At 49.4% G+C, this 24950-nt stretch overlaps 1 long non-coding RNA gene and 1 pseudogene across 5 annotated transcripts in view; both read right to left on the reverse strand.

Moving 5' to 3' along the window:
* LOC140901007 (uncharacterized) overlaps positions 1 to 24950 on the reverse strand; it is a 38146-nt pseudogene that overhangs the window by 3260 nt on the left and 9936 nt on the right. The gene's annotated exons all lie outside the window — the stretch shown is intronic.
* On the reverse strand, positions 5 to 12018 carry LOC140901010 (uncharacterized). Of its 4 annotated transcripts, XR_013634857.1 has the most exons (7): positions 11420 to 12018; positions 11168 to 11217; positions 10345 to 10480; positions 9884 to 10059; positions 9500 to 9583; positions 9223 to 9364; positions 5 to 8933 (listed from the first exon to the last, which is right to left on the reverse strand). It is a non-coding gene; the product is annotated as an uncharacterized LOC140901010 (long non-coding RNA). The 4 variants fall into 4 exon arrangements; XR_013634856.1 differs by having other exon boundaries at positions 9230 to 9583; XR_013634855.1 differs by having other exon boundaries at positions 9223 to 9583.

Consider the following 24950-nt stretch of genomic DNA (forward strand, 5'->3'; position numbering starts at 1 on the left):
GTTTAGGGGAAAGAAGACCAGTGAGATCAGGTAACAAGAAAAGAAGAAATTACACAACTTGTGTATTAACGATGGTTCTCGTTAGGATATAGATATTCAGGCCTGTCTGCAAAGGCCTGTACTTTAAGAATTTAGGTGTATTCTTATCACTTGGCTAGTTAGAGGTATAAAAGAAAGAATTAAAATCACTGTCTGCCAGTGTAAGGTCCTTCTCTTACTGTGACAGTCTGAGTCCCTGTTCTTAGGCTAAGACCTTTGACGAAGCAACAGAGGCAGCCATAAGCTGGGAAGTGACCGGTCACATCCTCACATTCCAAACTAGTCACATTGAAATAAGGTGCTATTGGGCTGTTAGGAATACACTCCTGTCCTGATAGTGCCTATCATCTCCAGAGAAAGGGAAGTGCCTAGAAGATGTGAAACGAAACTTAGTTTGATAGCATCCTGTCTGGCAAGAACTCACTTATCAATAGCTGGGGTGTGAAATCCTGACTTCTGTATTGTTTTGTCATTATAGTTCCCACTTCGCTGTTGTTTGTCTGTATAATCTCTGTCTGGTTCTGTGATTGTTTCTGTCTGCTGTATACTTAATTTTGCTGGGTGTAAACTAATTAAGGTGGTGGGATATAATTGGTTACATAATCATGTTACAATATGTTAGGATTGGTTAGTTAAATTTCAGGAAAATGATTGGTTAACGTATAGCTAAGCAGAACTCAAGTTTTACTATATAGTCTGCAGTCAATCAGGAAGTGAGTGGGTGGGTGTGGGGAGGGGAAATGGGAACAGGGAATGGGGCTGGGGAAATTGGAATCATGTTTTGCTAAAGGGGGAAATGGGAACAGGGAATGAGGCTGGGGAAATTGGAATCATGTTTGGCTAAGGGCAGGAATGGGAACAAGGACACAGGTGTAAGGCTCTGTGGTGTCAGAGCTGGGAAGGGGGACACTAAGGAAGGAAACTGGAATCATGCTTGCTGGAAGTTCACCCCAAAAAACATCAAAAGCACCTTTGGACATTGTTGCTCTCTGTTCATGTGAGAAGGACCAGGGAAGTAAGTGGGTGAAGGAATAAGCCCCCTAACAGTTCTTTGAGATGTGTCTCCCTATGGGTGCTCCACTGTAGGTGCTAGCCATTAAAAATAGCTGTGTAGACTGGTGGCTTTCCACACTACTGTGCCCCTTTCAGGAGTCTGATTTGTCTTGCGTACCTCTGAGTTACGCCCCATTTAAAAACTACTTGCTTATAAAATCAGACATAAAAATAACAAAGCGTCACCTATCAGGGGGTAGCCGTCTTAGTCTGTATCCACAAAAACAACAAGGAGTCCGGTGGCACCTTAAAGACTAACAGATTTATTTGGGCATAGAATTCAAGGTAACATTTACAAATTGGAGAAGTAAGCTGAATGAGTGAGATGAAATTCAATAAAGACGAGTGCAAAGTACTAGACTTAGGTAAGGAAAACCAAATGCACAACAACCAAGTGGGGAATAGCTGGTTACGAGGTAGTACTACTGAAAACGATCGGGAGTTATAGTGGATCACAAATTGAATTTGAGTCAACCGCGTGACTCAATTGTGAAAAAAAAGTAATTAAGCACTGGAATAGATTAGCAAGAGAGGTGATGGACTCCCCATCATTCGAGGTTTTCAAAGACAGGTTGGACAAACTCCTCAGTGCTGGGGGCTGGACTAGATGCCCTCTCATGGCTCATTCCAGCCCTACCGTTCTACGATTCTACGCTGGGGAAATGTTTGGTCACTTGATTACAGCACTGACCGGCCCCTCCCACTAGCACTAAACCAGCGAGACATTTTGAAACCCTCCCAGTAACAAAGTCTGGGAACCGAATGGGAGAGAAGAGCAGAACAAAAGGAGTGACATTGCGGGATTCCCCGACATTGTCCCCAAGGCAGCACAGCAACAGTTTCCCATCCCCTCCTCCACCCCTGGCTCCGGGAGTCTCTGTCCGCGCGGCTGCCCCCGGGGGTCTCTCCGTCAATCAGCGAGCGGGTCGCCCTCACGCAAACCGTTAACCGCCTCCGCCCGTCATTGGGACAACGTTATTTCCGGCCTGAGGTGCGTCAGGAACTACATCTCCCAGCCTGCCCTGGGGCACTGCCGAATTCTCGGGCCCAGCCCGTACAGATCCCCCCGTTCATACAGACCGCCCCGCCTGGCCTGTCAAACGCGGTGACACCGGGTCAGACCCGAGAGGCGGGCTCGGCGGCGATGGGCCCCCGCGCGCGCTAGTTTAGCTGGGAGTGAGCATGCGCCTTGAGCACGGATGGCGCATGCTCAGTAGTAGCTGCTGAAGCCGCTGCGCCCTCGCTCTGTCCTGACTTGGCCCGAAACTCCCCTGCGCTGGCTGGGGGGAAAGGGGGGTCGTAGTCTGACTGTGCGGGGTGTGGGGGGGTCAAACAGCTGGAAGTGGGGACAGGGGAGCGGCCAAATCCGGGCTCAGAAAGCGGAGGCTAAGTGGGGCTGGGGGGGTCTTTTTTTATCCCCCCGCACCGACAGCCCAGCCCCCGTGTTGAGTGTCGTGCTGTGTGTGTGTTCTGTGTCATCTAGCGTGTGTGTGATGTGTTGTGTGTCATTCTGTGTGTGTCTGTGTAGTGTGTTCTGTGTGTTATGTTTTGTGTGACGTGTTGTCTATTGTGTGTCATCTAGCATGTGTGTGATGTGTTGTGTATCCTCTTGTGCTTGTGTTGTGCGTCGTCTAGCGTTTGTGTGACGTGTTGTGTGTTGTCTGTGTGTGTCTGTGTGGGGTGTTGTGTGTGTGATCTTTTGTGTGTTGTCTTATGTCTGTGTGACGTACCATTTTGTGTATCGTGTGACGTGTTGTGTGGGGGTGTGACGTGTTGTGTGGGTCATCTTCTGTGTGTTGATGTCGTGTGTTTTGTGTCTGATGTTATTTGTGTCATGTGTGTGTTGTGTTGTGTGTAATCTTCTGTGTGTAGTGTTGTGTGTATGTGATGTGTTGTGTGTGCATATCGGTGTCGTGTGTCATCTTGTGTGTGTGTGGCGTGTTGTGTGTGTGTGTGACAGTGTAATTTTGTGTGCATGACGTGTGGTTGGTCGTGTTCTATGTGCGTGTCGGAGTTGTCTGTTGTGTGTGTGATGTTTTGTGTGTTGTATTGTGTGTGTTGTCGTGTATTGTCTTGTGTGCCTTTTGTGTGTGTGTCTGACGTGTTGCGTGCAGTGTTGTGTGTGGGGGACGTGTTGTGTGTCATCTCGAGTGTCGTGTGGAGTGTGTGTGTGTCATGTTGTCCGTGTGTTGTGTGTCATCTCAAGTGTGTGTGTGTCGTGTTGTCCATGTGTTGTGTGCCATCTTGAATGTCGTGTGGAGTGTGTGTGTCATGTTGTCCGTGTCTTGCATATATGTGTGACGTGTTGTGTGTCATGGTGTGTGTGAGTCTGTGTGGTGCGTGTGTGTGTGTGTGTGGTCTCGTGTGTCGTGTCCTCTTGAGTGTGTGTGAGAGAGACGTGCTGTGTCGTGTTGTGTGTGTGTCTGTCAGTGTCGTGTGAGTGTTGTGTTGTGTGAGCGTCAGTGTCGTGTGACATGTCTGAGCATCAGTGTCGTGTGAGTGTTGTGTTGTGTGAGCGTCAGTGTCGTGTGACATGTCGTTTGTGTGTGGCGGTGTCGTGTGTGTGTTGTGTGTTTCCTTCAGTGCTGTGTGTCGTGTCGTTTGTGTGTGGCGGTGTCGTATGTGTGTTGTGTTTCCTTCAGTGCTGTGTGTCGTATTGTTTGTGTGTGGCAGTGTCGTGTGTGTGTTGTGTGTTTCCTTCAGTGCTGTGTGTCGTATTGTTTGTGTGTCGGTGTCGTGTGTGTTTGTGAGACGTGTTTGTGTATGTTGGTGTTATGTGTCGTGTTGTCTCAGTGTGATGTGTGTGTGATGTTCTGTGTGTGTGTGTGTGTTGTCTTCGGTGGCCACACAGGATAACACACAAAGCATTTCCCTCATGGAGCAACAGTGACACCAGGTGGCAACTCAGGGTAATGAACAAAACGTTTTCCCTCATGGAGCAACAGTGACACTGGGTGGCCACTTTAGGTAATGCACCAAGAATTTCCGTCACGGAGCAAGAGTGACACTGGGTGGCCACTCTAGGTAATGCACCAACAATTTCCCTCACGGTGCAACAGTGACACTGGGTGGCAAGTCAGGGTAATGCACCAAGAATTTCCCTAACGGAGCAACAGTGACACTCGGTGGCCACTCAGGTTAATGCACCAAGAATTTCCCTCACGGTGCAACAGTGACACTGGGTGGCCACTCTAGGTAATGCACAAACAATTTCCCTCACGGAGCAAGAGTGACACTGGGTGGCCACTATAGGTAACGCACCAAGAATTTCCCTCACGGTGCAACAGTGACACTGGGTGGCCACTCTAGGTAACGCACCAAGAATTTCCCTCATGGAGCAACAGTGACACTGGGTGGCCACTCTAGGTAATGCACCAAAAATTTCCCTCACGGAGCAAGAGTGACACTGGGTGGCCACTCTAGGTAATGCACCAACAATTTCCCTCACGGAGCAACAGTGACACTAGGTGGCTAATCAGGGTAATACACCAACAATTTCCCTCACGGAGCAACAGTGACACTGGGTGGCCACTCTAGGTAATGCACAAACAATCTCCCTCACGGAGCAAGAGTGACACTGGGTGGCCACTCTAGGTAATGCACAAACAATTTCCCTCACGAAGCAAGAGTGACACTGGGTGGCCACTCTAGGTAATGCACCAACAATTTCCCTCACAGAGCAACAGTGACACTGGGTGGCCACTCTAGGTAACGCAGCAACAATTTCCCTCACGGAGCAACAGTGACACTGGATGGCAAGTCAGGGTAATGCACCAAGAATTTCCCTCATTAAGCAACAGTGACACTGGGTGGCCACTCTAGGTAATGCACCAACAATTTCCCTCACGGAGCAAGAGTGACACTGCGTGGCCACTCTAGGTAATGCACCAAGAATTTCCCTCACTGAGCAACAGTGACACTGGGTGGCCACTCTAGGTAACGCACCAATAATATCCCTCACGGAGCAACAGTGACACTGGGTGGCCACTCTAGGTAATGCAACAACAATTTCCCTCACGGAGCAACAGTGACACTGGGTGGCCACTCTAGGTAATGCAACAACAATTTCCCTCACGGAGCAACAGTGACACTCGGTGGCCACTCAGGTTAATGCACAAACAATTTCCCTCACGGAGCAACAGTGACACTGGGTGGCAAGTCAGGGTAATGCACAAACTATTTCCCTCACGGAGCAACAGTGACACTGGGTGGCCACTCTAGGTAATGCACAAACAATTTCCCTCACGGAGCAACAGTGACACTCGGTGGCCACTCAGGTTAATGCACAAACAATTTCCCTCACGGAGCAACAGTGACACTGGGTGGCCACTCTAGCTAACGCACCAATAATTTCCCTCACGGATCAACCGTGACACTCAGGTTAATGCACAAACAATTTCCCTCACAGAGCACCAGTGACACTCGGTGGCCACTCTAGGTAATGCAACAACAATTTGCCTCACGGAGCAACAGTGACACTGGGTGGCCACTCTAGGTAATGCACCAACAATTTCCCTCACGGAGCAACAGTGACACTAGGTGGCTAATCAGGGTAATACACCAACAAATTCCCTCACGGAGCAACAGTGACACTGGGTGGCCACTCTAGGTAATGCACAAACAATCTCCCTCACGGAGCAAGAGTGACACTGGGTGGCCACTCTAGGTAATGCACAAACAATTTCCCTCACGAAGCAAGAGTGACACTGGGTGGCCACTCTAGGTAATGCACCAACAATTTCCCTCACAGAGCAACAGTGACACTGGGTGGCCACTCTAGGTAACGCAGCAACAATTTCCCTCACGGAGCAAGTGACACTGGATGGCAAGTCAGGGTAATGCACCAAGAATTTCCCTCATTAAGCAACAGTGACACTGGGTGGCCACTCTAGGTAATGCACCAACAATTTCCCTCACGGAGCAAAAGTGACACTGGGTGGCCACTCTAGGTAATGCACCAACAATTTCCCTCACGGAGCAACAGTGGCACTGGGTGGCCACTCTAGGTCATGCACCAACAATTTCCCTCACGGAGCAACAGTGACACTGCGTGGCCACTCTAGGTAATGCACCAAGAATTTCCCTCACGGAGCAAGAGTGACACTGGGTGGCCACTCTAGGTAATACACCAACAATTTCCCTCACGGAGCAACAGTGATACTCGGTGGCCACTCTAGGTAATGCACAAACAATTTCCCTCACGGAGCAACAGTGACACTGGGTGGCAAGTCAGGGTAATACACCAACAATTTCCCTCACCGAGCAACTGTGACACTGGGTGGCCACTCTAGGTAATGCACCAACAATTTCCCTCACGGAGCAACAGTGACACGGGGTGGCGACTCTAGGTAATGCACCAAGAATATCCCTCACGGAGCAACAGTGACACTGGGTGCCCACTCTAGGTAAAGTACCAACAATTTCCCTCACGGAGCAACAGTGACACTCGGTGGCCACTCACGTTAAGGCACAAACAATTTCCCTCACGGAGCAAGAGTGACACTGGGTGGCCACTCTAGGTAATGCACCAATAATTTCCCTCACGGAGCAACAGTGACACTGGGTGGCGACTCTAGGTAATGCACCAAGAATATCCCTCACGGAGCAACAGTGACACTGGGTGCCCACTCTAGGTAAAGTACCAACAATTTCCCTCACGGAGCAACAGTGACACTGGGTGGCCACTCTAGGTAATGCACAAAAATTTCCCTCACGGAGCAACAGTGACACTGGGTGGCAAGTCAGGGTAATGCACAAACAATTTCCCTCACAGAGCAACAGTGACACTGGGTGGCCACTCTAGGTAATGCACCAATAATTTCCCTCACGGAGCAACCGTGACACTGGGTGGCGACTCTAGCTAATGCACCAAGAATACCCCTCACAGAGCAACAGTGACACTGGGTGCCCACTCTAGGTAAAGTACCAACAATTTCCCTCACGGAGCAACAGTGACACTGGGTGGCCACTCTAGGTAATGCACAAAAATTTCCCTCACGGAGCAACAGTGACACTGGGTGGCAAGTCAGGGTAATGCACAAACAATTTCCCTCACAGAGCAACAGTGACACTGGGTGGCCACTCTAGGTAATGCACCAACAATTTCCCTCACAGAGCAACAGTGACACTGGGTGGCCACTCTAGGTAATGCACCAACAATTTCCCTCACAGAGCAACAGTGTCACTGGGTGGCCACTCTCGGTAATGCACCAAAAATTTCCCTCATTGAGGAACAGTGACACTGGGTGGCCACTCTAGGTAATGCAACAACATTTTCCCTCACGTAGCAACAGTGACACTCGGTGGCCACTCAGGGTAATGCACAAACTATTTCCCTCACGGAGCAACAGTGACACTGGATGGCAAGTCAGGGTAATGCACCAAGAATTTCCCTCACGGAGCAACAGTGACACGGGGTGGCGACTCTAGGTAATGCACAAAGAATATCCCTCATGGAGCAACAGTGACACTCGGTGGCCACTCAGGTTAATGCACCAACAATTTCCCTCAGAGCAACAGTGACACTAGGTGGCTAATCAGGGTAATGCACAAACAATTTCCCTCACGGAGCAACAGTGACACTCGGTGGCCACTCTAGGTAATGCACCAACAACTTCCCTCACGGAGCAACAGTGACACGGGGTGGCGACTCTAGGTAATGCACCAAGAATATCCCTCACGGAGCAACAGTGACACTCGGTGGCCACTCAGGTTAATGCACAAACAATTTCCCTCATGGAGCAAGAGTGACACTGGGTGACCACTCTGGGTAATGTACCAACCATTTCCCTCACGGAGCAACAGTGACACTTGGTGGCCAGTCAGGGTAATGCAGAAAGTATTTCGCTCACGGGGCAATGGCCAATGCGTGGTCAATTCAGGTAGTGCACAAATCATTTCCCTCATGGACTAACAGTGACACCGGGCAACCCCTTGGAGTAATACACAAAGCATTTCCTCACGGAGCACCAGTTGCACAAACTGGGTTTAAGAATAAATAATAATAATAATAAACAAAAAATAGTTTCACTATAAAAGTTAGATTTTCAGTGATTGTAAGGGGTAGCCAACAGAAGAAGGCAGATTACTAAGCAAATAAAAATACACACACATACTACTCCTAAGATCTTCAGGAGACTAGATTCAAGAAGTTTTTCTCATTCTAAATGTCTTTCGGCAACTTGAAGAGTTTCTGTAGCTTAGACTTCCCGTTGTTTCTCTTTACAGACTAGATTCCAGTCTTGGTCTGGACTTCCCCCTTCTCAGTTCCTCTGTCTCTTCAGGTACTTTCAGCAACGTTTCTACTGCCCTGCATGATATTTGTCTGCTCCGACTTCTCCATGGTTCCCGAGACCTCATGTGGGGGAATGCACACCTACCCATGTCCTACAAAGGGAGACGGCACCAGGAGAGCAGAGGAGAGAGAGACTGAGAAAGTTGGCCAACACACAAGAGAAGAGAGAAAAACATGGGAGGAAGGCAAGCAACTCAGCAGCTGGAGTCCTCCTCCTAGATGCAACCTTCTCCTGCGAAGGAGACACCGTTCCTGGCCAGAGAAATGAGCAGCCCCTGAAAATGGGGATCTTGTCTCTCTCGTAACCACAGCTGGTCAGGAACCATTTCTTAAAAACCCAGCCCCAGCTAATGGGGAGTCCCTACCTGGAGCCAGGCGGGCCGTGAACAAAGCCTTAACCAAACCAGACACTTATCTCACTGATATTAGCGACTGCTCCACTGCCAACTGGAGGACTCCTGGCTTGCATCAACAGTGCTCGTGGGCTCACTGCTCTCGCTTGCTTTCCATCCGATGAGGGGAGTAAACTGTTTGTACTAAACCCAGACTGAGGAGGAAAAACAAATAAGTTACCATCTCAGTGGTAAACATCGCATAAGCTATTCTTTTTTCTTCTCCTGCACAGCAGCATTCCGCCCCAACCCTCCCCACCATTAGGCCTTTAGTACTACAACTAGAAAGCACCCCTTGAAACGGCACCTGATATAATCACTCTGCACAACAGACTCTGGCCCCTCATCAGCCGTAATCTCACAGACTCCCATACCCAAAGAAGAAGCACACGGCCTCTGAAGAAATACTGCGGCGAGCACAGACGAGGAATTCAAAGCACTGACCGCTTACTCAGAGCCAGTCATGCGGGAGACAGAAAGCTGACGACTCTTCATGTCTGCTTAGAAGGATGTCCAAGCTGCTTAGGTACACCTCGGCCACTTCTCCTCTGGCTCGGGCTCCTGGACAATTCCTCTGCGAGAGTAGCTGCAAAAGCCAAGCGTGAGCTATCATGATACAAAGCTCCATTGGTGCTGGAAATCTTGCCCTCATCCACGCATTGGCCCCTCTTGATGAACAGAGACAGAGTTAACACCGACAGTCACCGCTCCATGCTCGCACCCGCTGCCCTGCATGATTTTCGTCCGCTCCTACTTCTCCAGGGCTCCCGAGACCTCACTTCTGGGAATGCACACTACCCGTATCCTGTGAAGGGAGACGGCAAAAGGAGAGAAGGAGAGAGAAAGAGTTGGCAAACACACTAGAGAAGACAGAGAAACATGAGAGCACGGCAAGCAACTCAACACCTGGAGTCACCCTCTTGGATCCAACCTTCTGCTGCGGAGGAGACACCGCTCCTGACCAGAGAAATGAGCCACCTCTGAAAATGGGGACCTTTTCTCCCTCATAACCACAGCTGATCAGGAACCTTTTCTTACAAACCGAACCCTAACTTAACGGGGCTTCCCTACCAGGACTCAGGTGGGGTGTGAGCAGAGTCCTCACCAAACCAGACGCTTATCTCAACGAGACTGGCGGCTGCTCAGCTCCCAGATGGAGGGCTCTTGCCTGGCATCAACAATGGTCACAGGCTCGCTGCTCTCACTCACTTTCCATCGCATGAGGGCAGTGGACTCTGAGGCTTGACTTCTTTTTCCTTGGTACTAGACCCAGCAGATGGGCTGGGGGGGGACAAAAATATTAGCATTTCCATCTGCAGTGTCACATAGTCTTTTCATTTCACATCTGCCAGATCCCACGGCTCCTGCCCCCAACCCATCTTCCATTCCTACTTTACAATTGCAACTAGAAGGCGCCCATTGTCAGGGCAAACAAAATAGTCACTTTGCTCAGGAGACTCTGGTCCCTTCCTCAGCCTTAATCTCAGAGTCTCGTACTCAACAAGGAAGCACACAGGCTGTGAAGAATACTGCAACGAGTCTAGATGAGGAATTGAAAGCACTGACCTCACAGCCAGTTATGCAGAAGGCAGAAACATGAGGACTGTTTATGTCTCCTTAGAAGGATGTCGAAGCTGCTCAGGTCCACCTCTTCCATTTCTCCTGTGGCTAGGGCTCCTGTGCAATTCCTATGCGAGAACAGCTGCAAAAGCCAAGCATAAGCCATCCCCGCACTAAGTTCTATTGGTGCTAGGAATCTGGCCCTCATCTTGGCCTCCCTCTCCAATCCCATCTCCCTTTGCCCCACTCAATGAGCAGAGACCAAGTTCACACCGACAGTCACTGCTTCACTTTAGTGCCCACTGCCACACAGGATTTTTCTCCGCTCCTACTTCTCCATGGCTCCCGAGACCTAGCCTGTGAGGATGCACACCTAGCACGCCTGCCCGCATCTTATGAAGGGAGACAGCACAAGGAAAGGTAAGGTGAGGAGGAGGAGAGAGAGAGAGAAAGAGAATTGGCCAACACACTGGAGAAGAGAGAGAGACAAAGAGAAAAACGTGGGAGAAAGGCAAAGAACTCGTTTCCTGGAGTCATCCTCCTGGATCCAACCTTCTGCTGCGGAGGAGACACCATTCCTGATCAGAGAAATGAGCAGCCTCTGAAAATAGGGACCAGTTCTCCCTCTTAACCACAGCTAGTCAGGAACCTTTTCTTACAAACCCAATCCTATCTTACGGGGCTTCCCTACCTGGACTCAGGTGGGGCATGAGCAGAGCCCACACCAAACCAGACACTTATCTCACTGACAGCGGCAGTTGCTTGGCTCCCAGATGGACGGCTCTTGCCTGGCATCGATAATGATCACAGGCTCGCTTCTCTCACTCACCATCAAATGAGAACAGTAGATTCTGAGGCTTATTTTCTTTTTCCTTGGTACTAAACACAGCAAAAGGTGAAAAAAACAAGTAAGTTACCATCTCGGTCGGCAACATCTCGTAGGCTCTTCTTTTTGCCTCTCCCACAGAAGACTCTGGCCCCTCCCCAGCCTTAATACCACAGAGCCCCGTACCCAACGAGGAAGCGCACGGTCTGTGAAGAGTGCTACAACGAATACAGATGAGGAACTGAAAGCACTGACCTCACAGCCAGTTCTGCAGAAGGCAGAAAGCTGAGCCCTGTTTATATCTCTTTGGAATAGATGCCCAAGCTGCTCAGGTCCACTTCTGCCATATTCTCATCTGTTGTGTGTTCTGTGTGTGTGTGTCGGCGTGTGTCGTATGTGTGTCTGTGATGGCGTGTGAGAGACGTTGTGAGTTGTGTGTGTGTTTGTCGGCGTGTGAGAGACGTTGTGAGTTGTGTGTGTGTGTCGGCATGTGTCGTATGTGTGTCTGTGTGACCGCGTGTGAGAGACGTTGTGTGTTGTCGGTGTGTGTCGTGTGTATCAGCTTTTATTGGTGTGTATGAGACGACGTGTGTCGGCGGAGGTCAGACTTGTATCATGTCTGTCATCGTGGGTGAGACGTCATGTGTTTTGCGTGTGAGACGTCGTGCGTGTGTGTCGGCGTGCGTGTGAGAGACATCATGTGTCGGCGTGGGTGTGAGTCGGCCTGCGTGTGAGAGACATCGTCGTGGGTGTGAATCGGCGTGCGTGTGAGACGTCCTGCGTCTCTCGGCGTGCGAGTGAGAGACGTCCTGCGTGTGTGGGCGTGCGTGTGAGAGTCGGCATGCGAGTGAGAGACGTCCTGCGTGTGTGCGCGTGCGTGTGAGAGACGTCCTGCGTGTGTGGGCGTGCGTGTGAGAGTCGGCGTGCGAGTGAGAGACGTCCTGCGTGTGAGAGTCGGCGTGTGAGTTTCCCTCATGGACGAACAGTGACACTGCGTGGCCACTCACGGTAATGCACAAAGCATTTCCCTCAGAGCAACGGTGACACTGGGTGGCCACTTGGGGTAATGCACCAACAATTTCCCTCACGGAGCAACAGTGACACTGGGTGGCAAGTCAGGGTAATGCAAAAACAATTTCCCTCACGGAGCAACAGTGACACTGGGTGGCAAGTCAGGGTAATGCACAAACAATTTCCCTCACGGAGCAACAGTGACACTGGGTGGCAAGTCAGGGTAATGCAAAAACAATTTCCCTCACGGAGCAACAGTGACACTGGGTGGCTAGTCAGGGTAATGCACCAACAATTTCCCTCACAGAGCAACAGCGACACTGCGTGGCCACTCTAACGCACCAACAATTTCCCTCACAGAGCAACAGCGACACTGCGTGGCCACTCTAACGCACCAACAATTTCCCTCATTGAGCAACTGTGACACTGGGTGGCCACTCTAGGTAATGCACCAACAATTTCCCTCATTGAGCAACTGTGACACTGGGTAGCCACTCTAGGTAATGCACAAACCATTTCCCTCACGGAGCAACAGTGACACTGGGTGGCCACTCTAGGTAATGCACAAACAATTTCGCTCACGGAGCAACAGTGACACTGGGTGGCCTCTCAAGGTAATCCACCAACAATTTTCCTCACGGAGCAACAGTGAGACTGGGTGGCCAGTCAGGGTAATGCACAAACAATTTCCTTCACGGAGCAACAGTGACACTGGGTGGCTAATCAGGGTAATGCACCAACAATTTCCCTCACGGAGCAATAGTGACACTAGGTGGCCAATCCAGATAATGCACAAACCATTTCCTCATGGACGAACAGTGACACTGGGTGGTTACTCACAGTAGTGCACCAACAATTTCCCTCACGGAGCAACCGTGACACTGGGTGGCCACTCTAGGTAATGCACCAACAATTTCCCTCACGGAGCAACAGTGACATTGGGTGGCCAGTCAGGGTAATGCACCAACAATTTCCCTCACGGAGCAACAGTGACACTGCGTGGCCACTCTAGGTAATGCACCAACAATTTCCCTCACGGAGCAAGAGTGACACTGGGTGGCCACTCTAGGTAATGCACCAACAATTTCCCTCACGGAGCAACAGTGACACTCGGTGGCCACTCAGGTTAATGCACAAACAATTTCCCTCACTGAGCAAAAGTTACACTGGCTGGCCACTCTAGGTAATGCACAATTTCCCTCTCGGAGCAAGAGTGACACTGGGTGGCCACTCTAGGTAATGCACAAACAATTTCCCTCTCGGAGCAAGAGTGACACTGGGTGGCCACTCTAGGTAATGCACCAACAATTTCCCTCACGGAGCAACAGTGACACTGGGTGGCAAGTCAGGGTAATGCACAATCAATTTCCCTCACGGAGCAACAGTGACACTGCGTGGCCACTTTAATGCACCAACAATTTCCCTCATGGAGCATTAGCGACACTGGGTGGCCACTCTAGGTAATGCACCAACAATTTCCCTCACGGAGCAACAGCGACACCGGGTGGCCACTCTAGGTAATGCACCAACAATTTCCCTAACGGAGCAACAGCGACACCGGGAGGCCACTCTAGGTAATGCACCAACCATGTCCCTCACGGAGCAACAGCGACACCGGGTGGCCACTCTAGGTAGTGCACCAACAATTTCCCTCGCGGAGCAACAGTGACACTCGATGGCCACTCCCCAGGTGAGTGAGAGACGTCCTGCGTGTGTCGGCGCGCGAGTGAGAGACGTCGTGTGTGTGTCGCCGCGTGAGAGAGAGACGGCGCGCGAGTGAGAGACGTCGTGTGTGTGTCGCCGCGTGAGAGAGAGACGGCGCGCGAGTGAGAGACGTCTTGTGTGTGTCGCCGCGTGAGAGAGAGACGTCGGGTGTTCTGTGCGTGTTGTGTGTGAGAGAGACGTCGGGTGTTCTGTGCGTGTTGTGTGTGTGTGAGACGTCGGGTGTTCTGTGCGTGTTGTGTGTGAGAGAGACGTCGGGTGTTCTGTGCGTGTTGTGTGTGTGTGAGACGTCGGGTGTTCTGTGCGTGTTGTGTGTGTATCGGCGTGTGAGACATCGGGTGTTCTGTGCATGTTGTGTGTGTCGCATGTGTGAAACGCTGTGTGTTTTGTGAGCTTGTATTGGCGTATGTGAGATGTGTGTCGTGTGTGGGTGTCGGCATTTATCAGCATGTGTTAGATGTGTGTCATGTGTCAGCGTGTGTTGGCGTGTCTGAGACGTCATCTGTCCTGTGTGTGTTTGTGTGTCGGCGTATGTCGGTCAGCGTATCGTGCGTGTGCATGTGTGTGTACGTGTGTGTCATGCGTGTGGGTGTGTGTGGGCGTGTGTGTCGGTCAGCGTGTGTCATACGCATGTGTGGGCGTGTCGGTCAGCGTGTCATGCGCATGTTTGTGTGTGTCAGCGTGTGTCGTACGCGTCGGTCGGTGTGTGTCATGCGCGTTTGTCAGCGTGCGTTGTGCACGTATGTGTGTCAGCATGTGTCGGCGTGAGTCGTGCGCGTGTCAGCGCGTGTCGTGCGCATGTTCTGCATCGGTGCGTGTGGTGCGTCAGCCTGTCATGAGCGTGTGGTGCGTCGGCGTGTGTCGTGCACGTGTCAACGTCCGTGTGTCGGCGTGTCGTGCGCGTGTGTGTGTTGGTGTCATGTATGATTTCTGTGTCATGTTGTCTGTTTTGTGTGGCGTAGGACATGTGTGACATGTGTGTTGTGTTGTGTGTGTGACATGTGTGTTGTGTTGTGTGTTGGTGTCTGGTGTTTGTGTGAGACATGTTTGTGTATGTGTGACGTGTTCTGTGTCATGTTCTCTGTGTGTGAGACTTGTGTGCAATTTTGTGAGTGTGCTGTGTGTTGTCTTGAGTGTTGTGTAGTGTGTGTGACGTGTTGTGTGTGTGTGTGTCTGTGTAGTGTGTTGTCTCATGTTTTGTTTGTGATGTCTTGTGTTGCGTGTTGTGTGCCGTCTTGTGTGTCATGTGAGGAGTTGCATATTGTGTTGTGTGTATGTATTGACGTGTTGTCAGTCTTGTGTTTTCCTTGAGTGTTGTGTATTGATGCTGTGTGTTGTCTTGAATGTTGTGTTGAGTGTGTGACATGTTGTGTACCCGTTTTATTTGTCTTGTTGGTGGTCTGTGTGTGTGTCAGTGTCATTTGTGTGTCGATTTTTGTGTGTCATGTTGTCTGTGTGTGTCAGTGTCATGTGTTTTGTGTGTGTGAGAGACGTGTGTGTATGAATGACGTGTTCTGTGTGTTTGTCAGTGTGGTGTGTCGTGTTGTGTGTGTGAGATGTTTTGTGTGAAATATGTGTGTTGTCTTGCGTGGCCAGAAAGGGTAACGCACAAAACATTTTCTACATGGAGCAAGAGTGACACTGGGTGGCCACTCTAGGTAATACATCAACAATTTCCCTCACGGAGCAACACTGACACTGGGTGGCCACTCAGGGTAATGCACAAAGCATTTCCCTCATGGATCAACAGTGACACTCGATGGCCACTCTAGGTAATGCACGAACAATTTCCCTCACGGAGCAACAGTGACACTGGGTGGCCAGTCAGGGTAATGCACAAAAAATTTTCCATACGGAGCAACAGTGACACTCGGTGGCCACTCTGGGTAATGCACCAACCGTTTCCTTCATGGAGGAACACTGACACTGTGTGGCCAATCCACATATCCACATAATGCACAAACCATTTCCCTCATGGAGGAACAGTGACACTGGCTGGCCACTCGGGGGAATGCACAAAGCATTTCCCTCACGGAGCAATAGTGACACTGGGTGGCCACTCAGGATAATGCACAAAAAATTTCCATCACGGAGCAACAGTGGCACTCGGTGGCCACTCAGGGTAATGCACAATTTCCCTCATGGAGCAACAGTGACACTGTATGGCGAATTCAGGTAATGCACAAAGCATTTCCCTCATGGAGCAACAGTGACACTCCGTGGCCACTCAGGGTAATGCACAAAGCATTTCCCTCGGAGCAACAGTGACACTGGGTGGTGTCAAAGTTTGACTCAGACTCACAATTTATCAGTCCACTCTGTTTTATTAGCAAAGCTGCTCTGCTAATTCATTTAGAAGTGAGCCCCCCGAGTGGGGCTTGTGTCTTTTAATTTATACAGTTTTTTCGAGAACAAGTTACAGAGAAGTTACAGACCAAAGAAGAAAAAGATTTTAGTCACCACCCTTCGAGATCCCTGAGACCAGTCACGTATCATCAATTACCTGCCACCCTTAACAATCTCCTTTAACAGCTTCCAGTTAACTTAACTAATTGCCCTTCACACCTTCCATTCTGATGCCTGCTTCTTAAATGTGCTGGCTCTATCTTAATTGCTTCTCCATTCAAAAGCTAACTGTCCCTACATGTGCTCCCTCAGATATTTTGTAACATGTTTTGGCATGCCCTCTCATATACAATATATCCAGCATGTCCCCTTATACAATGTTATACTTATGCAATGTTATACTTCCACCATCCCCCCTTTTGGTCAAGGCTATGGCCATGACCAATGACTTACTGGATTCCATACATCAATCGTTCTTTTTCATTACTTTCACTGGTGACATTTAACAACATTAGATTAGCACTCTGGTTAGGGGTAACCTGATGGATGGTGTGTCTTGTGCAGTTTTGGATACAACAAGAAATCAATTGAAAACTCACAAAGATTATTAGAATTCCAAATAGGATAGTCAGGATTCCTTGAAACAACCAGTTTCCCAGACTAGAGAAACTGAATAAGTTACTTATCCATTTCCACAAGGAACTTGGTTCTTCGTGGGGAAGGTATGCAATTTGCTCCAGATGGCTAGCACGATTTATTACCTCATTAGTATTATCAGGTATGTATACACAGCATTCTGTTCCAATTAGAGCACAGGTCCCACCTTTGGCTGCCAGTATTATATCTAATGCCCGACGGTTTTGGAGGGCCACTTGTCGGACCGCTCCTGCTTCTTTGGCTAGAGCTTTTAAGCTCTCTCCTGTTTCATTGGCCATGATCTCAACCACCGCTTGTAACCTTAAAAGCCTTTTTGCATGGTGGATTACCCCCCCTACTGGGACTAAAGAAATGCCAACAGCTTCTTCCCAAGTTAGGGGGCTTATGTTATCCACATACCATTTAGCATCTGGCAAGTCCCTCCTTTTTCGCCTGAAATTACGGAGGTGTTTTTGTGGGAGGGATTGAAGCACCCGGAATTGTGGGAAAAGCTGAGCAGGATAACAGATACCTGACCAATTTGCTGGTAACACAGTGTAAGCATTTTCCCCACAAACCCAATGATGTCCCATTAAAGCTGGGAAGGGTTGACTGCAACCCTTTGACATGTAAGAATTTACAAAGGAGGAATAGTATCCCCCAAAGGGCACAGGATGATTTTCACTGGGAGAAGAGGTAGCATTCACATGACATTTGTAGATGGTGCTGTTTTTCTCAGGGAGGCTGTAGGGGGAGCAAGAGATTGAATCTTTGGTTTGATCCCAGGTTGAGAGGAAGTTTATCTTTCCATACCCGGTTCACCATTCTCCAACCTTGTTTCAATAGTCCCATACACCATGGGACACGATGTATTGGAGACAGCTGCTCCTCCCTAGATTCAGCCCTGTCCCATTACACACCCAGCACCAGTGGCCCTTTCCTTTCACCACACTTATAAGTTTAGGAACATATGTTTTTCCCAGCCCCCAAGTGTCATTTTCCTTCCATGTCCTTTTAAGTGGATAGGGTTCTCCAGCAAGCTCTGGGGAATTCAAAGGGATTGCCATGGTGGGGATACTAGCTTGTGAGTGAGCTGGGATGTGGCTGCAGACCCAGCAATTAGAAATATTCAGGATCTGGGCTATCTGCACCTGTTGTTGGATGAAAGCATTGTCACTGTCACTCTGGATTCCCCAGACCCTCAGGACACAGTAGCTGAGGATTAAGCTTCTCAAAGGACACATGTTGGAAGCAGGACCCTTTCTGGTTCCGACAACCCCTTTCGAGGGAACCGCAGTCACGGTTTTATGTCCACCAGGCAGCAGGCGATAGGCTCACTACTGCTTCTTGTTTGTTGGGTCCTGCTGTCTGCTTACCCTCTGCTTCTGGCAACCCTTATGAGAGCGCAGATTGTAAGGTATTGCAGGCTGTTCCTCTTTGTCTTCTGGGGTTGAAGCTGGTTCCGCGTGGTCTTGCAGAGGTGCTTGGTCCCCTTGAGGTGGCGCTGTGAGGCGTGGATCCATGCAGCGATGCCGGATAATTTCACTGCTGTCTGGGTGGTGAGCAGTACCTGGTATGGACCCTTCCACCGGGGTTCCAAGGCGTGCTTCCGAAGGTGGTGCCGCAGGTAGACCCAATCACCAGGCTCAAGAGTGTGACAGGCAGCAGAGGTGGGTTCCGTCGGCCAAGCTGCTCGCACCTGCGAATGGAAGGAGCTCACAGCTTGCATTAACCCTTTGCAGTACTGGAGGAGCATGCTGTAAGTTAGGTTTAGGTCTGGGGCTGGGGTAATAGTAGCCATTGTTCGCATAGGGCGTCCCATGATGATTTCAAATGGACTCAATTTGTGTCTCTGGGATGGGGATGATCGAATTTCCATAAGGGCCAGTGGTAAAGCAGCTGGCCAGTTTAACCCTGTGGAACTACATATTTTTGCCAGCTTATTTTTAAGCACACCATTTCGCCTTTCAACTGCCCCTGCACTCTGTGGATGGTAAGGGCAGTGCAACAGGTGGGTGACCTGGTTTAGATGTTGAACAATTTTTCCAGTAAAATGTGTTCCCCGGTCACTAGACAAAGTGGCAGGAATTCCCTTGGTAGGGATAATGTGGTTTAACAGACATTTTGCAACGGACAATCAATCAGCTTTGCGACAGGGAAAGGCTTCAATCCAACCCAAAAACAGACATATTATAACTAAAATGAATTCATATTTCTGACACTTTGGCATTTGTACAAAATCAAGTTGCCAGTGTAGGAAAGGTGCTTGAGGCAAACCCCAGAACCCTTGTGTTACTTTTACAGATTTGCCTACATTGTGGCTTTGACAAGTAACACAAGCGGCACAGTGGCGGGTTGCAAAGAAGCTGAAATGGGGAGCCCACCACCCCGCCTTACTCATAGCAGAGACCATCCCCTCCTTGCCAACATGCAAAACACCACGTAGCAGGGCGGCTAGAGACAGGTAGAATGAGAGGGGGGCTACAAAGGTACCGGTGGGCGATCGCCAAAGGGAATCAGAATGCAAAGAGCAACCCAAAGCACTCCAGATGTCTTTCTCTGTTTCTGGGGCAGAATCCTGGAGCTGAGAGAGATGAGACAGGGATGGTGGCATTACAGAGACAGAGAGGGGACCAAGAAACGCTTCTGGTGAAGGTTTTATAGTGGCGGCATGTTTTGCAGCAGCATCAGCAAGTGCATTACCTTTTGCTGTTGGATCATATTAAAGAAGTTCTGTATTAAAATCACAAATGAGTTTGATTCCCCAGAGTTTAAATTCCAGGGTATTACTAATTAAGAGGTCTCTTGGTTTTTGGTATTGTTTCTCTCCCTCTATGTGTGAAACTTGCAAGCTGCTAACTGTGTTAGTACATTCTAAGACAGAGTCTGTTCTCAAAGCAGTTCACAGAGAGAGAGACTCAAAACAATACTCTAACAACAGAAACAGCACCCAGAGACTCCCCACCCTTTTGTTGTATTAACAATTGTCATTAAAATAGAGATAGAGGATGTATGTGGATGGATGCTTGGTGTGGATAATAACTGAATGATCAGGGAGGTGCCAGCCTAAGAATCCAGTGTCCATCGGCTGAAGAAGGCGTCAAGTGGAAATAACCAGAGGACCCCACCCGGAGGGCAGACTGGAATCCACCCAACAGCCTCAAGAATGGGAGAACCAAAGAACAAGATAACATCTTGGAGCTGTCAGGAATGTGCTATCTGCTGATTGATTCAGCAACAGCATGATGAAGCAATTCCCATAGACTGGCATAGGAAGAAATTCCTATAAAAATAGACTCTAAAAAGTGAGAACTTTGGGGGTCTGATTCTGCAAACCAACTTCCAGGAGCATCAGATGAGCATCTGACAAGGCCCTGCTCCCTCCTCATGTCCAGGCCACCTGGCCAGTGACTTGGCATGAGCAACTCTAAGGCTGGTAACTATGATAACAACCTTGCAGAACCTGTGTGTGTGTGTGTGTGTGTGTGTGTTTGTATGAATGAATGTGAGAATAAATATGAGATTGAATGGAATGTTATAACTATAACTAACTGCTTACTATGATTCTTTCTGTATTCACAATAAATGTGGTATTTTGCCTTTTTCCCTTTAATAAGATCCTGCTGGTTTTTATTTTATTGGTACAACATTGCCACCTCGGTGTCTGCCGCTGAGTGGCCAGTACACTTAACAATTGCCAAGGCAGACGGTATTAAAACTGCATACAGGAGGGCGGCAATGTAGGGGCGATTCTTGATAGGGGTACCAGTAGCGGTAAGAATACCTCGAGCCTGCCAGAGGGTGCCAAAGTCATGCACAACCCCAAAAGTGTACCGAGAATCAGTAAAAATAGTGGCAGAGAGCCCCTCGGCTAGAAAGCAGGCACGGGTTAGAGCAATCAGTTCAGCCACCTGGGCAGAGGTCACAGAGGGTAAGGGCGCAGCTTCTATGGTCTCAGAGACAGAGACCACAGCATACCCTGCAAGAAGGTGGCCTTGGTCATTTCTATAACAGGACCCATCAGTGAATAATACCAGGTCAGAGTTAGGGAGAGGTACATCTGAAAGGTCGGGGCGCGGGACAGTGATAGCGGAGACAGTTACAAGGCAGTCATGGGGTTCACCATCACTAGGTAAAGAAAGGAGGGTATCAGGGTTTAACCGGGAGCAGCGCTTAATAGTGATATGTGAGGCTGAAAGCAGCAAAAGTTCATACCTAGTGAGGCGAGCAGAGGAGAGGTGAGCAGTGTTGCGTTGCAGAAGGAGAGTTTCCACAGAATGGGGAACCAGGAGAGTGAGAGGAGAGCAGAGGACAAGGGACTCAGACATCTCGACCAGGCGCGCTGCAGCAGCTACAGCGCGTAAGCAAGGGGGTAAACCCTGGGCTACAGGGTCCATGGTTGTAGAAAAATAAGCCACCGGGCGATTTCTGTCACCGTGCTCCTGAGTAAGAACCCTGAGGGCACAAGCAGATTGTTCGTGACAGAAAAGGGTAAAAGGCTTGTCATAGTTAGGTAACCCTAAGGCAGGGGCAGAGGCTAAATTCTGCTTAAGGGAGATGAAAGCAGCATTTGCTTCAAGTGGCCATGGCATGGGGTTAGGTACAGAGGATCGAGTGAGTTCTTGGAGTGGTTTAGCCAGAGAAGCATATTGGGGAATCCATTGCCTACAGAACCCTGTCATGCCTAAGAATTTTCTCACCTGGCGTGGACAGCAAGGCTGGGGAAAGCTAAGGATGGCTTGTACCCGGGCTGGATAGAGTGTACGGGAGCCCTGGGAGAGAAGGAAGCCTAGGTATGTGACAGAGGTTTGGCAGAGCTGCAATTTTGTGCGAGAAGCCTTATGACCCTTGTTTGCTAAAGCTGTGAGAAGTGTTAGTGAATCAGTTTCTGAGGCAGACAGAGAGGGGGAGCACAGGAGTAAGTCGTCCACATATTGGATCAGTGTGGATCCTGATGGGAAAACCAGATCAGCGAGATCCCTGGCTAGGGCTTGAGAAAAATAGGATGGATTCTCTGTATACCCCTGGGGAAGGGTAGTCCATGTATATTGCTGACCCTTGTAGGAGAAGGCAAAGAGATACTGGGATTCAGAGTGAACTGGGACAGAGAAGAAAGTGGAGCACAAACCTACAACAGTAAAGTGGGTTGCATTTGGAGGAAGAGACGCTAATATTGTAGCAGGGTTAGGAACCACTGGAAAAGAAGGTATGACAATACGGTTAATAGCTCGAAGGTCTTGAACTAATCGCCACGATTTGCCGTCAGCCTTTTGAACTGGGAGGATAGGGGTGTTACAGGGGCTGAAACAAGGGACAATAATTCCTTGTTCTTTTAATGCAGATATAACTGGAGCAATCCCAGCCTCTGCCTCAGGATTCAAAGGATACTGAGACAGGCGAGGCAGAGGTTTGGAATTGTCTACAGTAATCCCAACTGGGTCAGTATTTAATCGGCCCACTTCAGATGGGTGAGATGGCCATAGGGAGGAAGGAACCTGAGAGATTAGGTGCTCCAGGGACGGAGTTAAGGGACAGCAAGGGACCGGAGTGGAGAGGGAAGTTTCAGACAGCAGGGAGGCTACAGAATCACATAAGGAAGACTGAGGGATTTGCAGATAGACACCATCTGGGGAGCAGTAAATAGAACAGCCAAGTTTGCATAGCAAGTCCCGTCCCAGAAGGTTTGCAGGGGTGGAATCAGAGAGGAGGAATGCATGCTCCTCAGAGAGGGGACCGACCTGAACAGACAAAGGTTTTGAGAGGGGACAAGAGGCAGGCATCCCTGTAATGCCAACAGCAGACAGATTTTCCAGATCGGGAACCTCAGGCAAGTCAGTGGTGCGGATTGTAGAAAGAGAAGCTCCAGTATCAACAAGGAAAGGGAGAGAGAGATCATTTACAGTCAGGACACATTCTCCAGTACGGGACAGAGGTAATAAGGGAGCTAAAACTTTGTGAGGTTCCCCAGCATCCCGTCATTGTTGGGGTGAAAAATAGGGTTGGGGATCAGCTGGAGGAACCAGCGGGGGGTTCACTTGATTTCCCATACAATTATTAGGTCATCTTGGACACTCTTTTTTTCCAGTGTCCAGGCTGTTTACAGTAGTTACAAACCCCAGTTAATCCAGCCCCCCGCCCCCTTCCGCAAACCCGTCCCTGTCCCCGGTGTGGTCTGCTTAGTCCTGAATAATGCTGTATCTGCAGAGCCATTAACTTTTGGGAGGACTGTTCCTCCTTTCCTTTTAAAGTGCGGTGGCAATGCTCTGCTACTGCCAGCAATTTGTCCATGGTTTCAGTCTCCCATCCCACACTTATTCATTTTAACATGCTGCCTGTGGCAGGGAGAAGACCATCAACAAATGCATGTGCCAAGGCCCCCTGCCCATTTACATCGGGCTCTTGTATTCCTGAATGTTGTAGGAAAATATCAGTTAGCCGGGACCTATAGTCGCCTGGGCTTTCTCCTTGCCCTTGCTTACAGCAACGTATTGCTGTCCAGTTTGTTTTAGGAGACCACACTTTGGGAATGGCTTGATGCAGGCGCTTCCAAAGAGCCATACTCTGGTCTCTGTATGCCGAATCTGGGCCAGTACTTTTTATGGTTGAGTGGCGTGCCTCAGCTGGCCAGTTTGTGGCAGCCAACCATTTTTCATAATAACTGGCAGGAGCTAACAATTTACACAGTTGGAGGAGATCTGTCTCAGAGGGTTCATAGGTTTCACAGATTAACAGAAACTCCTCAGCAAATTTGACAGAGTTTTCCTGTGGTTTGGGAAAACTTTTAACTATAGATAAAAGTTCTGTACGAGTCCAGGGCTTATAATCCCATATGGACTCACTTTCTCCCATCTTAAGGACTCGTAAGGGTGCCACAACAGTTTGATCAGAGTCTCTCATTAACCTCCCGTCAGGTTCTCTTTTCCAAGAAGAGATGTCAAGAGAATCTTTGCAGTCTGCTTTGGATTTCTTCATAATATTTTGCAGAGCTGCGAGGCCAATGAGGGTATCTTCTTCACTTTCATTATCTGTAGTCACTGAAGATTTTTCCTTCTCTGATTTCTTATTTGCGCAGGAGTATGGTGGGGGTCGGGTTTGATCTGGATCATTACACAGGGCTGGGCAAAGGGGAGCGCTCAGACTAGTGGTGGGAGAGACTGCATCCAATTGAACGTTAGTTTTTTGATAGAATTTTTAAGAGAGGTGAGTTTTGACTCAGTCCATCTACGATTTGCCTCTTCCCACCACTGCATGAAGCAGTCTACTTCTCCTCTCTCCAATTTGGTTTTTGGGAGGACGAGTTTGCTTTTTAAAGTGTCCACTTGATCTTTGTCCCAAGAACCTAACAGTGGCCACTGTAATTTGGGGTTCTCTAGAGCTAATTTGGACCATTTTTCAAGAAACCTACAAGAGTCCGGACCCTACATAAAATAAGCTGGAGTTCCCTTAGGGAACTGTTCTACCTTAGACTTCTGATTACCCATCCAGGAGGACTTCACACAGCACTCACACAAGAAGGAAATTCGGGCTCAGCAGAGCAGTACCCGGTGCAACACACAGAAAGGAGCCCACAGGCTACTGCCTCAACTGCCCTTGCTTTCACACCAGGGGTTATACCCAAGGCGTGGTGCGGCTGCAGCTGTGCAGATTCCACTTATTCAGACCGTGGGAACGGGGACCCCTTGGTCAGCCAGTCTCCGGACAGAAATGGCTCCCAAATTCACACACACACCACGGGGAAGACGGATAGACACAAAGACAAGACAGTCCTCAAACCGGTTAAAGCACAAAAATAATAATTACCTGAGACGTCTGATTCCAGAAGCTGGATCCAAAGACCCCTACCCGAACAGAGTGAGAACCAACAAGTTAAATGGCGTAGACTGCGCTGCTGCTGTGTACCTTTCTGTCTTGTGGAGGATCGCTTGGACTAAGCATCCAGGCGCCGGCTGCCACGATCGTCCTGCAACGCAGTCAAGGATCACACAGCCTCAGTGAAGCCGCTTGCCATCTCGGTAGAACCTCCAAATTGTCCAAGTTTGACTCAGACTCACAATTTATCAGACCACTCTGT

This window comes from Lepidochelys kempii, chromosome 20, assembly GCF_965140285.1.
Source record: "Lepidochelys kempii isolate rLepKem1 chromosome 20, rLepKem1.hap1, whole genome shotgun sequence".
In the NCBI taxonomy this organism is placed as follows: domain Eukaryota; kingdom Metazoa; phylum Chordata; order Testudines; family Cheloniidae; genus Lepidochelys; species Lepidochelys kempii.